At 50.2% G+C, this 15448-nt stretch overlaps 1 protein-coding gene and 1 pseudogene across 3 annotated transcripts in view; one reads left to right on the forward strand and one right to left on the reverse strand.

The window, feature by feature from the left end:
* Positions 1–15448, forward strand: part of KIFC3 (kinesin family member C3) — a 107804-nt gene that overhangs the window by 33381 nt on the left and 58975 nt on the right. The gene's annotated exons all lie outside the window — the stretch shown is intronic.
* LOC141581738 (uncharacterized) lies at positions 13029–15017 on the reverse strand (annotated as a pseudogene).

Consider the following 15448-nt stretch of genomic DNA (forward strand, 5'->3'; position numbering starts at 1 on the left):
CTGCCCAGGCCGGAGAGAGACGGGATCCATCAGGACAGAGCTGGGACAAGAACCCACGCTGGGACCCTGGCCCAGCGCCGTGGGGCCCCACCCAGGCTGTCTTCTGAGGTGCCACCCTCAGGTAGTTGACGACAAGCAGAGCTCCTTGGCAAGATGTAAACAAGACTTTGCCACAGCCTCTCTCTCTCCCTCCCGACACCCACGTTGGCTTCTTGGCCTTTCTGCCACTTATGCCATTTTCTCATGGGCACGTCTGCATACAGGCCTCCACGTGCTGCACCCAGGCAGGGCCTGGGCTTCAGTGGCAGCACAGCCCCGGGCCGAGTCCCAGGCTACCGTTGCCTTACTGGGCAGGTGGCCTCACGTTGGCGTCCTCGCCTGAGAAAGAGACCTGAGCACACTTCCTACCTCACAGGACTGTCGCAAAGGTGACATTAGATGACGATGGTCAAACACTGGCACAGCGACAGGCACGAGCAGGGGCTCCCTCACGAGGAGGAGGAGGAGGAGGAGGAGGAGCGCAGACCGGCTTCTTCCGTTCTGGCTTCTGGAGGCAGCTCAGGGGAGCGCCCCGAAGACGGTCAGCGCCCCGAAGACGGTCAGTGGGCAGGCAGGCTGCCTGTGTTACAAATCCCAGCCTGCTCCTTACCAGTGGCATGACTTTAGGCAAGTGCTTCACCTTTCCAGGCCTCAGTTTCCTCACCTGAAAAGAGGGTGCAATGATAGAACTCCCCTCAAGGGCTTGTTGGGAGAAATAAGTAATTGACACACCTTAGAGGCTTCAACTGACACCTGGCGTGTGGTTAGTGCTCAGTACGAGGTGAGGTATTTTTCTTTTCTTGGGACAAGCCACAGCTGACAAATCGGCTTTCGTCTTCAGGATGGAACCTTCTAGAACATGGGGTTCCAGAAATGGGAGCTCTCAGTTCCTTCCTCTCCAAAGTATGAGAGTTGTGCTGTGCCCACTGGAAGGTTTGTGGCACGCAGCCCAGGGAAGTTTCTGACCATCCATGGCCGCATGGTTGCTTAAGCTCAAGGGGGTGACTTCTGGACCCCCGAAAGTGGCCACGGGACGCTGAAAATGGCCGTAACGTGTGACATGGGCAGTGTGAGGCTCGGGAGAGTGGAAGCTCCAGGAACTCTGACAGAAAGGGTGTTGGGTACCTTCTCCGTGCCACGCACAGGCCGGCTCTCTGGCTTCACTCCGGATTTGTACAAACTGCCCTGGGTGACGCTCGTTCCGGTGACTGGCCCAGCGGAGGGTCAGCTAGGGCCCTCGGCTGTCTGGCCTCAGCCCTCGCCGTGTCTTCACTGTGGGCAGTGCCCTTGGACGTAGAGCCAGCCAGACCCTGAGATGTGGCCTGTGGCCATGGTCCAAGGGAAGCGACTGGCTGCCAAGCCACTGAAGTGAGACCCTGAGCTCACTGATGCCAGGCTCCCATCTGCCACAGGCTGTTCGCAGGACTGCTTCCTTTTAGCTTTTCTCTTGTGGGATCACTTGAGTCTGACGTGGACACTGAATGAGAGACGATGGGGTCCGTGCTTTCTGCACGCTACTTTCCTGAAGTGACTCTTGTCACCTGAGTCCTTATTGGCAGCTGGCATAAAATATTAAAGCCTAGCTGAGCGTGTGAGCTGCAGAGCCTTGCTAGCGGGGTCTGGTTTCACAGTCCCGAGGCGGCAGCAGCAGGGAGGGTTTGCCACAGGCCCCAGCGTCCGGGCGCATCGCTGTGGGGAGCAGCCCCACACACACTGCTGCTCAGCAGTCACATTCTGGGAGCCTGCGGTCCAGAGCATGACCACGGTGAGAGGTATGTACCCTGGCGACGGAAGGTGATTAGGAATCTGACTTTTGGAGTCAGAACTGAACTCCACTGCGTGTCTCTGTCACCATCAGCAGAACAAACTGGCAGCTTCCTCTGTGATGACCAAATCAAAACACTCACACACTTGGACACAGACCCACGGGAAAGCTGTGGTTTGATACAATTTTCTTGCACCTGTCCTCTTCCCCTCTAACAAGACTTGCTAATGTGGCCTCTGTGAGCCTCCCTCTAGAAACTGAATGCAAAAGCATCACATCGGTTTTTGTTTTGTTTTGTTTGGCTTTGTTTTTTTTCTGGAGAGAAAACCGGTATTTTGCATGAAATTTTCAAAAGTGGTGATTCCTAACCCAATATTTTTTAATGTTTAAATTTAAATTTAAACATTTAAAAACACTAGCGGATCCACTTTTAGGAATAGCCACTACCACCTGTAAGTGAGATCAAAGATCTAGGTACGAGGATGTTCCTGGAAGCATGGTGGTTGCAAAAGACTAGAAATAACTGGATTACTTGTTAACAGGGAACTGGTTCAATCAATTGGGTCCACTCTTTGAAAAAGCATAACCATAGAAGGACAGGTCTGTGTGTGTGATATGGAAAGCTTTCCAACAGGGTGACGTGTGATAAGCAGAGCACAGGAGAACATGTGAACTGTGCTCTGGGCTCTCATGATGGGGGGAGCGGGCATTTTGGGGTGTGAGTTTGTATGTGGGGGCTATTCCAGGAAAAGACCCTCCAGCCACTGGTGGCAATGATTACCTCTGCTCGGAGCAGGGCAGAGGACAGAGGTAAAGGGTAGGAAGGAGACTTACTTTTCACTGTTGTTTGTACTGTCTGAATGTATGGCTTAAAAAACAGTTAATCAAGAAAACAAGCTGGGTGCAGTGGCTCACCTGTAATCCCGGGTGCAGTGGCTCACCTGTAATCCCAGGTGCAGTGGCTCACCTGTAATCCCGGGTGCAGTGGCTCACCTGTAATCCCAGCACTTTGGGAGACCAAGGTGGGTGGATCGATAGCTTGAGTCTAGGAGTTTGAGACCAGCTAAGCAACATGGCAAAACCCTATTTCTACAAAAAATGAAAAAATTAGCCGATCATGGTGATGTGCACTGTAGTCCCCAGCTACTTGGGAGGCTGAGGGGAGAAGGATCGCTGGAGACTGGGAGGTCAAGGCTGCAGTGAGTCGAGACTGTGCCACCGTACTCCAGCCTGGGTGACAGAGTGAGACCCTGTCTAAAACAAAAAGAAAGAAAAAGAAGAAAGAAAGAAAGAAAGAAAAAAGAAAAGAGAGAGAGAGAAAGAAAGAAAGAAAGAAACAGAGAGAGAAAGAAAGAAAGAGAACCTCAGAATTGTTTTCCAAAGAATCTAAGCAGACAGAGGCATTTGAACAGCAGAACAGAGGCCAAACATGGAGTGGCTAATTTGGGTGGGCAGCTGCCATTCTAAATTAGGAAGGCAGCCGAGGTCAAAGCCTGACTCACAGCTGGCCCCACGGTGGCCTCAGGGGTTAAATGGAGTAGCGTCCTCCTGGCATGGTGTTTAACAGCCTGCTGCATGCAAGCTCATATCCTTGTTATAATCACATGTATCTGTGCTTTCATGAGTGGAGCCCAAAGCCCATGTGCAAACCCCATTCTCCCTTTGAGGCTGGGGTCAAGCCAGAGTCTTGCTTTAGCACAGATGCTTGGCATTTGTTGGAGAGGGACGAAGAGGAGGAGCCTGGCCAGTGACTCCTGAGGACTGATGGTGGTCCCTCTCCCCGGCCTCACTGAGGTGTGGGACTCACCCCTCAGCGGGTAACAGGAGGCAAGTCCGTCAGGAGGTCATCTGTGTTGCACGGCAGCCTGGGATTGCCCAAGGGCCGGGCAGTGCACCTGCCGGGCAGGCTGGACTGGAATGAGTTGTGCTGTAGGCCCCATTCCGTGGTTGTGTAGTGCCTTGTTGACGTTCATCCATCCGTCTCGTTGGTTCTGGCCGCAGTGATCGCTGAGTAGGCTTGGGAGGCAGGTTAACTATGTGCTAAGTGAGGGCCTGGTCAAGAGGTGCCACTGGTGCTGGGTAACACTGGTCATCCCAGCCCTTTGGGAGGCCAAGATGGGAGGATCACTGAGGCCACAAGATGGAGACCAACCTGGGAATACAGCAAGACCCCCATCTCTACAAAAAATGTTTAGAAAAAGGTGCCGGGTGCTGGGTGGGACTGGCCTCACCGCCTTGTGCATTGCACACATAGTGCCTCAGTAGTGATTTCAGGCAAAGGACTATACATGGAATGTTTTTGTTTTTTGTTTTGAGACAGGGGCTTGCTCTACCCAGGCTAGAGTGTAGTGGCACAATCTTGGTTCACTGCAACCTCTACCTCCTGGACTCAATCAATCTTCCCACCTCAGTCTCCCAAGCAGCTTGAACTACAGGCATGCACCACCATGCCTGGCTAATTTTTGTATTTTTTGTAGGGTCAGGGTTTCATTATGTTGCCCAGGCTGCCACTCCTGACCTGAAGTGATCTGCCTGCCTTGGCCTCCCAAAGTGCTGGGATTACAGGTGTGGGATTACAGGTGCGCACCACCATGCCTAGCTAATTTTTATATTTTTAATGGAGATGGGGTTTCACCATGTTGGCTAGGCTGGTCTTAAACTCCTGACCTCAAGTGATCCACCTGCTTTGGAATCTTGTTCTCTGCAGTGAGCATCTCATTTTGCCAGAAAGCCACTGGCTCAGCTCCTGTTGGATGGGCTGAGATGTCTGGTCTGCCCTCAGCCTATTCACTACAACGCTGCCTCTGGCTGGTGGGACAGCCTCAGTGGTTCTCCCAAGGCAGGGAGCTTCGCTGAACCAACAGAGGCTCATATGCACCCACGATCTCCATCTACAAAGCTTGCCTGGCAGGAGGCTGACCGACCATCCTGGGGGCTTTCCAGCATGCAGGACATTCAGTGCCAAGACCAGGACAGTCCCAGACAAACCTGGATGGTTGATCACCCTCCCTGGAAGCCTGCCACCAGCAGGACGTGCTCTCCCTGCCAGGACTCCGCAGGGGCAGAAACCACGCATTTCTTTTTTTTTTTTTTCTTTCGTAATTGCAGACTTTATTCTCGTAATTTTTCTATAAATTCCTCAAGTATTAACAGTTTAGGCCGGGTGTGGTGGCTCACGCCTGTAATCCCAGAACTTTGCAAGGCCTAGGCAGGAAGATCATTTGAGGTCAGGAGTTTCAGACCAACCTGGCCAACATGATGAAACCCTGTCTCTATTAAAAATACAAAACAACAGCAACAACAACAACAACAAATAGCTGGGCATGGTGGTACACACCTGTAGTCCCAGCTACTCAGGAGGCTGAGGCAGGAGAATCACTTGAACCCAGGAGGCAGAGATTGCGGTGAGCTGAAATCACATCACTGCACTCCAGCCTGGGCAATAGAGTGAGACTCTGTATCTGAAATTGTTTAAGAGTACAGTACAGGCTGGGCTTGGTGGCTCACGCCTGTAATCCCAGCACTTTGGGAGGCCGAGGTGGGTGGATCATGAGGTCAGGAGTTTGAGATCAGCCTGACCAACATGGTGAAACCCTGTCTCTATTAAAAATACAAAAATTAGCCGGGCGTGGTGGTGTGTGCCGATAATCCCAGCTACTCAGGAGGCAGAGGCAGGAGAACCACTTGAACCCCGGAAGTGGAGGTTGCAATGTGCTGAGATCACACCATTGTACTCCAGCCTGGGCGACAGAGTGACACTCCAACTCAAAAAAAAAAGGAGCAAGATGCATACACAGTGCCTATTCACCCTTGAATACTTTGGTGTATATTTCCTAAAAGCAAGAAATTCTCTTTTATGAACTCAAAGTATCTGAGATAGGTCTCAATTGATTTACAAGGTTTATTTTGTCAAGGTTAAGGACGTGCTGGTGACACAGCCTCAGGAGATCCTGACGACATTTGCCCAAGGTAGTCAGGGTACAGCTCGCTTATATACATTTTAGAGAGTCCATACCTATAAGATGTACACTGGTTCTACCTGGAGGGGTGGGGCAACTCAGAGCAGGGGCTTCCAGGTCATAGGTTGATTTAAAAATACTCTGCTTGGTAATTGGTTGAAAGAGTTATTATCAATAGGAAGAAATGCCTGGGTTATGATAAGAGGCTGTAGAGACCATGAGACCATGGTTTCACCATGCAGATGAAGCTTTTGAGAGACTACATTGTAAATATTTCTTATCAGACTTAAGGTCTGTGTTGATGTTAATGCTGGTGACTTTTCCTGAATTCCAAAAGGGAGGAGAGTATAGTGAGATTTTTGAGGAACACCTCTTCCTTCATGGACTGACCTAGTTTTTCAAGTTAATGCTGGAATGCCCTTGGCTGAGAGGAGGGATTTATTCAGATGGGTGGGGGGGACTTATAATTTTATTTTTGGTTTATATAACCAATATACAATAATCAGGAATGAAAACAGTACTGCTACCTAATCTACGGGCCATATTGGGATTTTGTCAATTGCTTTAAGAACGTCCTTCAGCAGGGCACGGTGGCTCACGCCTGTAATCCTAACCCTTTGGGAGGCCGAGGTGGGTGGATCACCTGAGGTCAGGAGTTCAAGACCAGCCTGGCCATCATGGTGAAACCCCATCTTTTTTTTTTTTTTTTTTTTTTTTTTTTTTTTTTTTTTAAAAAAAGAACATCCTTCATGGCAGGCTGGACATGGTGGCTCATGCCTGTAATCCCAGCACTTTGGGAAGCCAAGGCAGGTGGATCACTTGAGGTCAGGAGTTCAAGACCAGCCAACGTGGTGAAACACCGTCTCCACTAAAAATACAAATATTAGCCGGGCATGGTGGTGCGTGCCTGTAATCCCAGCTACTCCGGAGGCTGAGGCTGGAGAATTGCTTGAACCTGGGAGACAGAGGTTGCAGTGAGCAGAGATTGCACCATTGCATTCTGCACTTTTGGCTGGGCAACAGTGAAACTCTGACTCAAAAAAAAAAAAAAAAAAAAAAAAAAAAAGACTGTCCTGTCCTTCATGACAAAAGGAAAAGGAAATCCAAGCTCCAGTGTTGCCTTCAATCTGGAACAGTCTCTGAGTTTTTCTTTGTATTTCATGACATTGGCAATTTATTTATTTTTTTAAAAATTTATTTATCTTTTATTTTTTTGAGATGGAGTCTTGCTCTGTTGCCCAGACTGGAGTGCAACGGCATGATCTCAGCTCACTGCAACCTGAGTCTCCGGAGTTCAAGCGATTCTCCTGCCTCAGCTTCCCAAGTAGCTAGGATTACAGATGAGTGCCATCACACCCGGCTAAATTTTGTATTTTTAGTAGAGATGGGTTTTCACCATGTTGGTCAGGCTGGTCTCAAACTCCTGACCTCAAGTGATCCACCTGGCTTGGCCTCCCAAAGTGCTGGGATTACAGGCGTGAGCCACTGTGCCCGGTCACATTGGCATTTTAAAAGAGGACAGGCCATTTATTTTGCAGAAGGCAGGGCCCTCCAGCAGGACTTGGCACAGAAGAGCTCCCGTGTATTAAGCAGCTACTATGTTCCAGGCTCTTCCTGAACATGATCACATTCATCTCTTCAACAACTCTTTGAGGGATGACTGACGTGATTACTTTTGCACAGGAGGAAACAGACTCAGGGAGGTTAAGAGGCTTGCCTGAGGGGACTTTGCCCCAGACGTGGCTCCAATTATTCCAGAGGCCATTTTCTTAACCACCTGGCCATTGTGCCTCGGGGAAGTTTCCCATTTTACTTACAGTTTTTTGGTTTTTTGTTTCTGTTTTGAGAACCAGGCTGAGCGCAGTGGCTCCATCACAGCTCACTGCAGCCTTGACCTCCCAAGCTCAAGTGATCCTCTCACCTCAGCCACCTGAATAGCCGGGACCACAGGCGTGCCACCACATCTGGCTAATTTTTGTTTTTGGTAGAGATGAACCTCACTCTGTCATCCAGGCTGGAGTGCCGTGATGGGAACAAGACTCACTGCAGCCTTGAACTCCTGGGCTCAAGCCATCCTCTCACCTCAGCCTCCCAAAGTGCTGGGACTACAGGTGTGAACCGTGCCCACATAGGTGGTGTTGTTTGAGACGGAGTTTCACTCTTGTTACCCAAGCTGGAGTGCAATGACGTGATCTCGGCTCACTGCAACCTCTGCCTCCCGGGATTAAGTGATTCTCCTGCCTCAGCCTCCTGAGTAGCTGGGACTACAGGCATCACCACGCCCGGCTAATTTTGTATTTTTAGTAGAGACAGGGTTTCTCCATGTTGGTCAGGCTAGTCTCAAACTCCCAACCTCTGGTGATCCGCTCGCCTCAGCCTTCCAAATTGCTGGGATTACAGAGATGAGCCACCGTCCTCGGCCTGTTTTTGTTTTTGTTTTTTTTTTTTTTTTTTTAGAGACAGGGCTTCACCATATTGGTCAGGCTGGTCTTGAACTCTGAACCTCAGGTGATCCGCCTGCCTCGGCCTCCCAAAGTGCTGGGATTACAGGCGTGAGCCATTGCGCCTGGCCCTGTTTTTTTTTTGTTTTTACTTTTGGAATTCTGAGGTCAGCAAAGTGTTTTCAAGGTCCTCAGCTATTTCCTACCTATCATAGCACCCCTTTCCCCACCATGTACCAGTAGAGAGAAGAAGGTTGACCTTTATACTTTCCCCAGGCCTACAAGAAACAAGGGGGCAATTAGTCTTCAGCACAGTGGAAAGATTGCCAGCAAATGGGCACAGAGGATTGTAGGATGAAAGTTCACCTTTGAGTCTAGAAATCACTGCCTGCTAAATTAAGTCCCCGTCTAGGCTGGGGCAGAGATGGACGAGGAAAGTCTTCCCTGTTCTGGTCTCTGTGGTGGTAGCTGTAGCTAAAGCAGCAGAGTTACCTGGTTTCTCTTCTTGTTTCCTGCACCCGTCCAAAGCTACAGCCAGAGGCAGAGCATCCTTTTTTTTTTTTTTTTTTTGGTGGCGGTGGGGGAGCGGGGGACAGAGTCTAGCTCTGTTACCCAAGCTGGAGTGCAGTGGAGTGATCTCAGCTCACTGCACCCTCCACCTCCCGGGTTCAAGCGATTATCCTGCCTCAGCCTCCCAAGTAGTTGGGATACAGGTGCCTGCCACCATGCCTAGCTAAGTTTTGTATTTTTAGTAGAGACAGGGTTTGACTGTGTTGGGCAGACTGGTCTTGAACTCCTGACCTCATGTTCTGCCTGTCTCAGCCCCCCAAAGTGCTGGGATTACAAGTGTGAGCCACCACACCTAGCCTCAGAGCTTCCTTTCACAAGGTCTGCTCACTACCCGCCAGGAAGTCCTCTGGGCTTAAGGTCCAACCACCTCTCTCTACTCTCTCAGTATTTCCCCAGCTTCTGCCTGGGCCTCCATCTCCCAGGCCACTCTCCTTGTTACACCCAGCAGCCAGCCCATTCTTCCCTAGGCTTTCGATTATTTATTGTGACGTCGTGATCCTCCATTTTTTTTTTTTCTTTTTTTGATACAGAGGCTCACTGTGTCACTCAGGCTGGAGTGCAATGGCATAATCTTTGCTCACTGCAGCCTCGAACTCCTGGGTTTGAGGACTCCTCCTGCCTCACCTTCCTGAGTAGCTGGGACTATAGTTGTGTGCTACCACACATGGCTAATTTTTTTTTTTTCCCCAGTCCCTTCCCCGCTAATTTTTTTTAAATAAACTTTTTTTTTTAGATGCAGAGTCTTGCTATGTTGTCCAGGCTGTTCGGAAACTCCCATGTTCAAGTGATGCTCCTGCCTCAGCCTCCCATAGCATTAGGACTATAGGCATGAGCCACTGCACCTGACCTGTGTTATCTATTGAATTCATTCATGTATTCATTCAACAAATAGCCACTGAAGACCTACATGAAAGCATTTCGCTGAGTGCTAGAGTCAGCAGGGAACAAGGCGAAGTCCTTGCCTCTTGTCCTCATGAGAGAAAGACAATTAAGAAGCAGATGGTAGCTGGGCGCTGTGGCTCACGCCTGTAATCCCAGCTCTTAGGGAGGCAGAGGCGGGAGGATAGTTTGAGCCCAGGAGTTCAAGACCTGCCTGGGCAATATAGCGAGACCCGGTTCTCCACAAAAAGGAAAACAAAAACAAAAACAAAAAGACCAAAAAAAAAAAAAAAAAAAAAAAAAGAAGCAGATGGTAAATAAACAGGGTAATTGTAGGTTTTGATAAGTGCAATGAAGGAAATAAACCAGGAAGTTAAGATAGAGAATAACTGGGAGCTATCAACTTTCAGATTACTCTGGGCTGGGCACAGTGGCTCACACCTGTAATCCCAGCACTTTGGGAGGCTGAGGTGGGAGGATCACTTGAGTCCAGGAGTTCAAGATGAGCCTGAGTGACACAGTGAGACCCCATCTCTACAAAGAATTAAAAAATTAGCTGAGTGTTATGGCGTGCACCTATAGTCCCAGCTACTCAGGAGGCTGAGGTGGGGGGATCGCTTGAGCCCAGAGATTCGAGGCTGCTGTGAGCTATGATCACACCACTGTACTACACTCCAGCCTGGGTGACAGAGTGAGATCCTGTTTCTCAAAAAATTTGGGACCCCTGTGAGCATTAATTGAGAAGATGCTGGACCATCCTGGAGCCACGTCTAGGCTGGGGCTATGCCTGGATCTCGACCCTTCTTGGCTGGGAGCAACTGGAGGAACAGCACACACCACACCTGCTACTGTCTCCCCAGACTCTGTGGCTCAGCTGTGAGCTGCGAGGGCTCCCTGGATTCTTGGATTCTCTCTGCATTGTCACTGCTCAAATAGTTGGCCTTGCTGCTGGCAGAGAACAGACAGGGGATGAGGCACTGATATTTGAGGAGGTAAATTTAAGCAGCAGGTTTACAGTATGTTTTATGAGCTTGGCAGGTGTAGCTGAAGTGGGTGTTATCAGTAAACATAGCAGTGCCATTGAGCTCACTGGACAAATAGCCTTGAGGGGTTTATAAAGCCTTGGAATGTTCCCATCAAGTCTCCATTTGGAGCCTACATGGTGCAGTTTGCTGGATCTGGGGTCAAAAGACCTGCCACTCAGCCGGGTGGGTGGTTCACACCTATAATCCCAGCACTTTGGGCGGCCAAGGCAGGAGGATCCCTTGAGCCCAGGAGTTTGAGACCAGACTGGGCAACATAGTGAGATCCAGTCTCTATAAAAAAATAAATTATCTGGGCTTTGCAGCACATGCCTATAATCCCAACTATTGGAGAGGCTGAGGTGGGAGGATCACTTGAGGTTGGGATGTCAACACTACAGTGAGCTGTGATTGTGCCACTGTACTCCAGCCTGGGTGACAGAGTGAGACCCTGTCTCAAAAGAAAATCAAAAAGACCTTCCTCTCATTAACCATATGACTACGGCCACGTTAATTAATGGAGCCCACTGTTTCTTTTATCAACTGTTTCCCAAGCCCCTCAAGGTTGTGTTGGGACTTGAGAAATGTAAGAAAATGCAACAATAGGCCAGGCACGGTGGCTCATGCCTGTAGTCCAAGCACTTTGGAGGCCAAGGTGGGTGGATCACCTGAGGTCGGGAGTTCAAGACCAGCCTGACCAACATGGTAAAACCCAGTCTTAAAAAAAAAAAAAAATGTAGAAAATGCAACAATAGACCAAGCATGGTGGCCTATCCCTGTAATCCCAGCACTTTGGGAGGCTGAGGCGGGTAGACCACTTGGAGTCAGGAGTTTGAGACCAGCCTGGCCAACATGGTGAAATCCCATCTTTACTAAAAATACAAAAATGAGCCAGGCATGGCGGCACACACCTGTAGTCCCAGCTATTTGGGAGGCTGAGGCAGGAGAATCGCTTGAACTCAGGAGGCAGAGGTTGCAGTGAGCAGAGATCACACCACTCCGCTCTAGGCTGGGCAAAAAGAGCGAAAATCCATCTCAAAACAAAAACAAAAACAAAAACAAGAGAGAAAAGAAAATGTGACAATGGCCAGGAGAAGCTTTGTAGATGATGAAGCGGACCATTTATCCATGGATAGATGGGCCACTGTTTATCCAGGTGGCTTGTTTGCCACAGGGCTGTGTGCCACCAGGACTGGTTTGGGCAGAGTCTGTTTCTGTGGGTAGACACAGGGCTGATGTGAGAAGTGAAATGGTGCTGTAAATGATGAAGTGCTGAGCTTCTGTGAGAAGATGGTGATGATGATGGTGTGATGGGTGGAATGTCATTGTGTGGGTTCTAGAGTCAGAGGCTGGGTGATTTCTGGCAAGTTGTTTAACCTCTCTGAGCCTCTGAGGATAAAAGCAATATTGGTCTTATGAATAGGATTTCATGCGGTGTATTGAGTTGAATAGTGTTCCCCCAGGTTGGGCGCAGTGGCTCACACCTGTAATCCCAGCTCTTTGGGAGGCCGAGGCGGGCGGATCACCTGAGGTTGGGAGTTCGAAACCACTTTGACCAACATGGAGAAACTCCGTCTCTAAAAAATAAAAAGAAAAAGAATAGTGTTCCCCCAAATTTATATCCATGTGGAACCCTGGGAATATGACCTTATTTGGAACTAAGGCCTTTGCAGATCTATGCAGAGGTCATATTGAATTAGTGTCGGCCTTAAGTCCAATATGACTGGTGTCTTTCTAAGAAGAGGGAGATTTGGGCACAGAGACAGATACACAGAGAAAACACCACGTGCAGATGGAAACAGAGATTGAGGTGACCTGCCCATAAGCCAAGATGCACTGAAGATCACCTGCTTCCATCCTTGAGTTTGGGTTTCTGGCCTCTAGAGCTGTGAGAGGATATGTTTGTTTTTCTTTCTTTATTTCTTTCTCTTTTTTTTCTTATTTTTGAGACAGAGTCTCTATTACCCAGGCTGGAGTGCTATGGTGTGATCTCAGCTCATTGCAACCTCTGCCTCCCAGGTTCAAGCAATTCTCGTGCCTCAACCTCCTGAGTAGCTGGGATTACATGCTGCCACCACTATGCCTGGCTAACTTGTGTTTTTAGAAGAGATGGGGTTTGCCATGTTGGCCAGGCTGGTCTTGAACTCCTGACCTCAGGTGATCCACCTGCCTCAGCCTCCCAAAGTTCTGTGATTACAGGTGTGAGCCACCTCACCTGGCCGAGAGAATACATTTCTGTTGTTTCAAGCCATGCAATTTGTGGCAATTTGCTACAGCAGCCCCAGGAAATGAACGCATATGATCATTCAGAAAAAGTGCTCCATGCCACCCAGCGTGTAGTGAATGAGAAAGGTTAGCTTTGATTATTATTGTTATCATTCTTAGTATCATGGTTCAAGGTTGGTAGTGACTGCCACAGATTAGGTCGAAGGGAGACCCTTCCTACCTCCCTGGCCTCAAGTCTTGCTGGGAGTCGGGAGGGATGGATTCCCTGGTTGTGGTTTCCCGTGAGCTCCTGCACGGAAGGGTGGCTGTCCTTTGTGGCAGTGGCTGACTTCCACGCATCCCTGAGGGGAGGGTTCTGCTGAGGTTGGTGGGGGTGCCCTCCTGGAGTCCTGGTTGTGGGGCGGGGTGGAGGCAGCCTGGTGTGGCAGCTGCCCAGGGCTGGTTTCTGGAGCGCAGCTCAGCAGATGCCTCAGGAACCTGTCTGGCAACAACATTCCTCCGACACCCAGAGCAGCCGGCTGTCACTCACAGCCTGCTGTGGTTTTGGAAGGCGCAGACAAGGACCGTCAGCTGCTTCCCAGCAAGGCCGTGAGTCACTTTGGCAGCTCTGAGCCCAGAGTTTCCCCTGTGGCGGCCAAAACCCTTGCCTCTCAGCCTGCTTCTGTCCAGCGATCAAATGTGGGTCTTCTGAGGCCTTCCTCGAGAGGAAGCAGGAGGGGCAGGCTCCAGGTTCCTGAAGACACACAGGAGGACAGTTGTGACTGCATTCCCTACTTCCTCAGGCCTGGCCCTGATTCTGGGTTCGGGGCAAGGAGTGTTGTAGTTTAGGCTGACACTTTCAGGCCTCGGTTTTCTCACCTGTGCATGGGGATGTTGTGAGAACTTGAACTCTTAGAAGTGGGAGCACTCTCCTCCTCCTTTCCCCAGCATCTCAGTAGCCAGTCAAATGATTCAGAGCCGCTGGTAAGACGATTTGACCACATCCTTGCCTGTGGGTACCTGGATGGCCACTCACTAACATCCAGAGAACTCAGCCGGGCACGGTGGCTCACACCTGTAATCCCAGCACTTTGGGAGGCTGAGGCAGGCGGATCACAAGGTCAAGAGATGGAGACCATCCTGGCCAACATGGTGAAACCTCGTCTCTACTAAAGATAAATATAAAAAAAAAAATTAGCTGGGTGTGGTGGCATGTGCCTGTAGTCCCAGCTACTCAGGAGGCTGAGGCAGGAGAATCGCTTGAATCAGAAGCCGGAGGTTGCAATGAGCTGAGATTGTGCCACTGAACTCCAGTCTGGGTGACAGAGCAAGACTCCATCTCAAAAAAAAAAAAAAAAAATTGGACAAATCAGTAAAACTTTGGGCTGAAAAAAGAAAAAAAAAAGGCGGCCTCAGGAGGAAAAGGGACAGGACTCCTGAAGCCCCTCACCCCAGGAGAAGTTCAAGAATGTGAAAACCTGTTTGCAATAGGGGTGACCCAGTTGAGACCATCCTCAAACAGACACCGGGGCCTCCAGGCAGCACTCACCACAAGGCACAGACTTAACCCAGGCACCAAGCACTGCAGGTGTGCCTGAGGTGGGGGAGTGGCAGGAAGGGAGTCGGGGTGTCTGTGGAGTGAGTCAGAACTTGGTGATCCCATGGACCCAGGCAACTTGGCCATGGTGCAGCCATGGCTGGGTACAGTTGGGGGAGCAGACAGGCATTTGCTTCCCTTCTCCCAGGCTGCACGTGGAGTGTTTAGCAGGAATACCCACTTCACTTTTATTTTTGTTTATTTTATTTTTTTGAGATAGAGTCTTGCTCTGTTGCCCAGGCTGGAGTGCAGTGGCACGATCTCAGCTCACTGCAACCTCCGCCTCCTGGGTTCAAGCAATTCTCCTCTTTCAGCCTCCTGAGTAGCTGGGACTAGAGGTGCACACCACCATGCCTGGTTAATTTTTTATTTTTAGTAGAGATTGGGTTTCACCATGCTGGCCAGGCTGGTCTCGGACTCCTGACCTCAGGTGGTCTGCCCTCCTTGGCCTCCCAAAGTGTTGGGATTACAGGTGTGAGCCACTGCGTCCAGCCAACTGTTTTTGGAGCCTCCGTTTCCAACAGCAGGTGCAGCAGCCATGTGGGGGCACCACCAGCCTTCCTGGTGAGGGGGGCTCAGGTATCCATGTTGGTCTTGGGGGGCATCCTGGTAAAAGAGTCAGGTCAGGTGCTGATGTGGTCCCAGCTCAGCCATGTTGGGGGTGATGGGCAGAGAGCCTTGTAAGCAGCCCTGGGGCTTCTGGGAAATGCTTGGAAGGGATCCTAGAAAACACAGGCTGGGGGTAGGGTGTTGATCTTGAAGCACAGAGACGAACCTGTGGCCGTGAGCTGACGGAAGCAACCCCGAGCTACTCTGGTCACAAATGTGCACGATACTGCCTCCAGTCAGCCTCCCGGGACTCCCATAGCCTTGGGCATGATTTATCCTGGTGGCTTGTTTGCCACCGGGCTCTGTGCATTGCAGGACAGGTTTGGGCAGAGTCTGTTTCCGTAGGTAGAGGCAGGGCTGAT

Source organism: Saimiri boliviensis, chromosome 1 (assembly GCF_048565385.1).
Source record: "Saimiri boliviensis isolate mSaiBol1 chromosome 1, mSaiBol1.pri, whole genome shotgun sequence".
In the NCBI taxonomy this organism is placed as follows: domain Eukaryota; kingdom Metazoa; phylum Chordata; class Mammalia; order Primates; family Cebidae; genus Saimiri; species Saimiri boliviensis.